The sequence below is a fragment of the Bidens hawaiensis genome, unplaced genomic scaffold (genome assembly GCF_021521415.1).
Source record: "Bidens hawaiensis isolate Kalapana, Puna unplaced genomic scaffold, B.hawaiensis_p1.1 tig00067945_1, whole genome shotgun sequence".
Lineage (NCBI taxonomy): Eukaryota > Viridiplantae > Streptophyta > Magnoliopsida > Asterales > Asteraceae > Bidens > Bidens hawaiensis.
In genome coordinates, this window is record NW_027502043.1 from 1 (window position 1) to 6,563 (window position 6,563).

General features: G+C 37.0%; 1 pseudogene across 1 annotated transcript; it reads right to left on the bottom strand.

The window, feature by feature from the left end:
• Nucleotides 1-45: 45 nt before the first annotated feature.
• LOC143605108 (putative ABC transporter B family member 8) lies at nucleotides 46-6,253 on the bottom strand (annotated as a pseudogene). The gene is made up of 7 exons (XR_013148442.1): nucleotides 6,002-6,253; nucleotides 5,562-5,616; nucleotides 5,284-5,462; nucleotides 4,513-4,971; nucleotides 3,410-3,950; nucleotides 1,015-2,478; nucleotides 46-330 (listed from the first exon to the last, which is right to left on the bottom strand). The product of XR_013148442.1 is annotated as a putative ABC transporter B family member 8 (transcript).
• Between the last annotated feature and the right edge of the window lie 310 nt (nucleotides 6,254-6,563).

The window sequence follows — 6,563 nt, forward strand, 5'->3', positions numbered from 1 at the left end:
AAAAAAAAAAAACAAAAAAAAAAAAAAAAAAAAGAGAGAGATTGCCATATGCTTTCGGTACCATTCTATGTTCAGCATTCGAATGTCCACTCGATCAACCTTCACGGTGCCTCTATCCGCATCGTAGAATCGTTGGATCAATGCGATTACGGTCGACTTACCGCAACCGCTTTTACCAACAAGGCCAATGCTGGTTCCGGGCTTTACTTCTAGACAAAATTCGCGTAGGATTGAGGTTTCGGGTCGGCCTGGGTAGGAGAAATCGACTTTCTTGATTTCGATACCGCCAGTTAGTTTTTGGAGCTTTGATCCGGTGGAATTGTTTTCATCCTGTGAATGATGCAAGCAATGTGTTCGATGAAATGTTTGTTGGTTTAATTAAATTAAATGAACGAAGATAAACACATGTTTCGTTTGTGCATTTATATTCGTGATCGTTTCTTTAATAAACAAACGATCATGAACAAGATTTTTTGTTCGTTTAATTACTAGAATGATCATAAACACATGCTTCGTTCGTTCATTTCTGTTTGTTAATTAATAAAAGAACAAACGTGAACACATTTTATTTGTTCGTTTAAAACGGTTTGCACACAAGTAGGGGTGTTAAATGGGCCGTGTTCGCAAGTTGCATGTTCAACTTGGCACGAAACCGACACGACCCGAATCTGAAAGTCGTGAATGACACGTGAACCCGAGCATGACACGCATATTCATGTGTTGACTCGAACATTGCCCTGTTGTCTCAAAAGATTTTTTTTTATTGAATTCACATATTAATACTTAAAATTTACATTTTACAACAAAAAATACATGTTTATATATAACACTTACATTTTTATAATAAGAAATAAATATGTTAAACGGGTCAACCAAGAAACCCATCAAGTTGACCCAAACCTGGCCCGTTTAGTTAAATGGGTTTGATTCGAAACTGACCCACGAAAAATTTCGTGTTGGGTTATCGATTCAAAACTGACCCATGAAAAATTTAGTGATTTACTGGTTACTTACATGAACATTGCTCGAGATGAGCGACTGACGATCGAAAATGGAGAAAACCGACGCAACAGCCGTAGACCCTTTCGCAATATCCGAAGTCATACTTCCAGCATCAGCTATAACTTTACCAGTACTTATTAATATAAAGAAAGTCTTGAACACATCCCCTGCAGATATCTCACCGGCATCAACCAACTTCCCACCATACCAAAAATCCAAAGCCCAACAAATAAAAGTTAGCCCTTGCGCCAACCCGATCCCTATACCCGCTAACCACGCCTTCTTTCTCGCCTCTCGTCTCGGCCCATCTTGCGCCTTATCAAATATTTGAAGCACAATGCCTAAACTCCCAAACGACGTCACGATTCTATGGTTATAAACCGCCTCGACTGCAATCTGAGTACTTTGGTTTTGGTACTTGATAAAGTTAGCCGACATTGTCGACAACAACACTTTTCTTGCGTAGAAACATAGAATCGTGAGCGGTTGGACCGCGATCATAACTAGTGCTAGCTTCCAAGCTACCACTAGTCCCATAACCATAGCTATTAACACACCCGACCCCGTTTGGATTAGTAACGACATCCGGTCCGCCACAAGTGACTTGACCATCGAAGCCTCGTTACTTAGCCTTGAACACAACGCACCACTTGCATTATGCTCGTCGTCGAACCAAGCCGGTTCAAAAGTTAAGATTTTTTCAAGCATTTTTAGTCTTATCCTTTTTGTTAATTGTTCACCCATGTAAGCAAAGTTATAATGTTGTATAAGATTAACCAAAATCGATATGACCGCAAGCGAACAAAATATTATCGAATAATTTCTGATTCGCACGTTCATCTCTTCATGATTCGATACAAAGAAAGCCGAAATCATCCCACCGATCGTCAATGCGTATACTGGCTGCACCACCCCAAACGTGGCTGCAGCCAGGCTACCGACCACCCCTTGCCGCCATTCTGGCAAGTTTAGCAAAACGAGCCGAGAAAACGATGGTGGGGGGTGGTTCGAAGATGATAACGAGGGCGACTCGTTACCTATCATTGGTGAGTCAAACAAAGCCGGGCTCGACTTAGAAGTGCTTAATCTTGAAGCACTACTCCTTACCGCCAACGGTGTATTATTTTCGGGCTCCTTAAACGAGCTAAACTGCCTTTGAAGTTTAACTAACCGCGCATAATGACCCGTGTTGCTATTAATCAAGTCGTTATGCGAGCCTTGTTCGATTACACTACCTTCACTCATAACTGCAATGACATCTGCATTTCGTACTGTGGCGAGCTTATGCGCAACAACCATTGTTGTTCTTCCCATTGATGCTTGATCAAGTGCGGTTTGAACAAGCTTTTCTGATTCTGAGTCGAGTGCACTTGTAGCTTCGTCTAGTAGAAGGATCACGGGGTTCTTAATGATCGCACGAGCGATAGCTATCCGTTGTTTTTGTCCACCTGATAAAAGCGCTCCTCGTTCGCCAACCTTCAAAATAAAAAAAAAACTCATTAATAGTGCGGCAAGACGGGTTATGGTATCGGATCAATATGAGTAGTTTTTCAAGTTCAAGCTCTGCTCGTTTATTATTTATTAAATAATTTGTGTATGTTTATATTTATAATGCTTATATATAACCTAATATATAAAATTTAGTTATTCTTAATATATTTTATATATAATAATAGTTATTTAATATGGGTTTGGATCAAATAAAAATGACTTTTATCGTGAGAAGCGTACAAATAACTAAAGTAATTATTATTACACAATTGTTTTTTTTTATAACATAATTACTCTAGTTCAAAACTGTAATTACTCTAGTTATTTGTATGTTTAGTACGTTAATTTTATTTTTCCCGGATCCCAACACATTTAAATAACAAATTAACCTTTTGCAAATTGCAAAACACTAATAATTGTGACAAGTAAAAATTAATTAAGACTTAAAACACTAACATTGAACACTAAAAGTTGATAATTAAGACTTAAAACACTGATATCGGGAATATCGGTGATATATAAGTCGAATATCGGTGATATATCAGTTGAATATCAGTCCAATATCGGTCAAATATCGGTCAATATCACTGATATTATCGATACCGATATTCTGACCGATATTTTGACTGATATTTCGCCAAGGAACCGATAACCGATATATCACTGATATATCGGTGATATATCGGCGATATCGACTGCATAGCATTTAATATATATTTATATTAAATAATAGTCATTTAGACTCGCAAGCCAACTCGAGCTCAATAAGTGAATCTTCAGCTCATGCTCGTTTACTAAATATGCTTGTTTTTAGGCTAGAACTCGGGCATTCAAGCTTTTAGCGAGCTGATCTCGAACACTTCACTAGTGGACTTATTGTTAGCTTCATGAAAAAGTGCAGTTCAAACAAGTGTACCTTTGTTTCGTATCCCTCCGGAAGCTGGCGGATGAAGTTATGAGCATTAGCAGCCGTTGCAGCCGCGATTACTTCCTCCATCGTTGCATCAATCTTTCCAAACATAATATTCTCCTTTATCGACGTCCCAAACAACGCGTGTTCTTGGCTAACCAATCCCATTTGTGTTCTCAACCACTTCAACTGCAGTTTCTTAATATCCAACCCGTCAACCCTAATAACACCGCGGTCTGCATCATAAAACCTTTGAACTAAAGCAATGGCAGTTGACTTACCGCTCCCACTCGCACCCACAAGTGCAACGGTGTTTCCCGCCTCTATTTTCAAGTTAAAGTCTTTCAGAATAATGCATTTTGGCCTTGATGGATATGTGAACTCAATGTTTTCGAATTCTATCTGACCGTTGATCGTTTCTGGTATAAGCCCGTTGCTTTCATGACCGTCGATTTCTGGGACTCGGTCGATCCTGTGGAATATTCTTGATGCTGCTACTGATGCATCTGTGAAGTGGTTCAGTTCTGGTAGTGCCATACCAAGAGATCTGTAGATAAATGTTTCAAAATGCGCAGTCAGTTGGATTATACGGGTCGGGTTGTGTTGACTAAAATATAAGGGTGAGCAGAAACTCGAATAATCAAAATATAATTGAAAAAACCTTTAAGAAACCGATTCAGTTTTATCGTTCGGTTACGGTTATATGTATATAAATAACCGAATTAACCTAAATTCGACATTAAAACCAATCATTATTTTTTTTTTAATAATATTATCTGTCAGAAGATTTATTATATATATTCTTTTAAGTATGATATATTAGTTTTATTTTTTTATTATTTATAAAAACATATTAGCTTTTTATACTCTAAAAGTTAAAAGAATTCTTAATATTTTTAATCAAATATAATTTGATTTATTAATTAAAATTAACTTGAATTCGCAGTTCCGCACTTATTCAAAGCGAGTTAACCCGAATGAACCACATAGGTTATAAAAATCTTAAAGCTGCAGTATTGGTTATATGTTCAATATTAGCCCACAAACGTACCGAACCGGCCCGTATAGTGAAATGTTTAGTAAGAAAGATTTTTAGTGAAGGTGCTTACAATCCACCCAAAATGAAAGAAAGCCCGGCTGAGTAAATGCGCCCTCCGCTTTCGCCTTTATACATAACAAGCCGGCTCCCATACCAAGCGATCAAAGCCCATATCGCAAAAGAAAGCCCGGTACTCCCAACTGCAAGGCCTTTAGCAATGCCTTGCTTCAAGCCCATTTCGGTTGTGCGGTCCAATATCGTTGAGTACTTGTTGACAATTGTCTTCTCAGCCGTGAATGAATAGACGGTTTTTTATAGAAGCAAGAGCTTGTTCCACGATACTGTTCGCCTTGCTGTATTCTTGGAACGACTTTTTCGATAAATGCAAGAGGTATTTTCCATAAACTAGCCCCGGGATTATCAAAAAGATTAGCGTCGGGAATGCTACGAGCGACATTCTACATGAGAAGTATGTGCAAAATGCTAGTCCTGATAAGAACACAGATGTGTGCATCAAGAATTTTGGCACCTATACATGGTGAAACAAAACATTAGCATGATGTTTATTTAATGGGCAGGGCCGGGCCGGGCCGGGTTGACATGAAAACACTTACTTTTATTAAAATTTAATAAATAACTAATTTGAGTCTTTAACTATAACGAATTAAAACAAATGCGTTAAAAATAGACTTTGGATGGCTTTAACATGTTTGACCTTTCGGCTCATTTGACGCTTCGAGATGACTAGAGCAGTCTTAGGTAAAATTTTTATTTGACCCTTTTGAGATAAATACAACAGAAGTAACATGTTTATAAGAAATCGAGTGTTTTTACTTTTTACCTTTTCACTAAGAACTTCTTGTAGGAGGGAGGTGTCTTTGGAGATGCTATTGATGATTTCCGAAGTTGTTGCTTCTTGTGAATCAAAGAAACCGACTTCTTGTCTCAAAATAGCCTCCAAATACTTGTATCGGATCTTCAAAACTTGTCGTTCGCTTATTTTACTCCAGCAATACCCCTCTGTAAACGATAATTCCATAAGAACGAAAACCAAATCTCACTATTGGTTTTGTGTGTTTATATAACAAAATAAAACATAAAGAAAAGAGAGAAGTTTACCCATAAAAGCCATCACCATAACTCCTAATCCAATGTACACAAAAGCTAAGCTACACTGTACAAACACAAAAGAAAAACAAATGAAATGGATTAAACAAGTCAGCTCTACACAACCCGTTTAATTAATCAGGTTAAACTGGTCAACTGGAACATGACCTTAGCACAATCATATTAAACATGCTAGATATTACAGCCAGGACCCGATTATTTTCAAGTACAGTTTTAGGCCTTGTCAGGAATTACCACCCCAACAAAAAAAATCATTTGCGACGGAATATGCCATCACCATATATATACACACACACTAAGAATACTAAATTATAATAAAGAATTGTAAAATGAGAAATTATAATCAGTTTGTAGATTAATTCGCCACCATTGTAAACATTTTAGAAGACAAATAAATGAATAATATGTTGTTGAATAAAATGCATGCTAACCTTTGAGATTTCATCCATGAAGTTGTCTTGATTCTTTTGAACACTTCTGCCATAACCCAAATGGTTAAAAAGTCTACTAACAAAAAGTAGTAAAACATTTGTAGACATTCCATCTCCAATGGCTCCAAGTGTGCCCAACAATATGAGCAACTTGTCGAACCAATCCGCATACCGGAATATTATCGTTATCGACTTCTTCACCGGCGACTTAGTCGGAGAACTCATCTTTTAGTTGAAGCTTCCTAAAACAAGTAGCAGAAGCTGTATCAGAAACCACCCTTTGCCTTGTTTGGATGTAAGTGCATGTATATATATGCATATGCATTTAGACTTATTGGGTTGGTATATATTTTATATGTGTGAAAAGATGTGTAGAGAATTGAATATGAATAATTAGTACATAAGTGGAATATTAAGCATGGAAAAGATGTTGATTTTGGCAATGATCCTTTACTATTATTTTATGCTTATACTTTTTATTGCTTTTCATGGTTTCTTACTTTTTGTTTTCTACTAATTTCATATTTTATTTCATAAATCTTGCTTTTGTTTGTAAAATCAT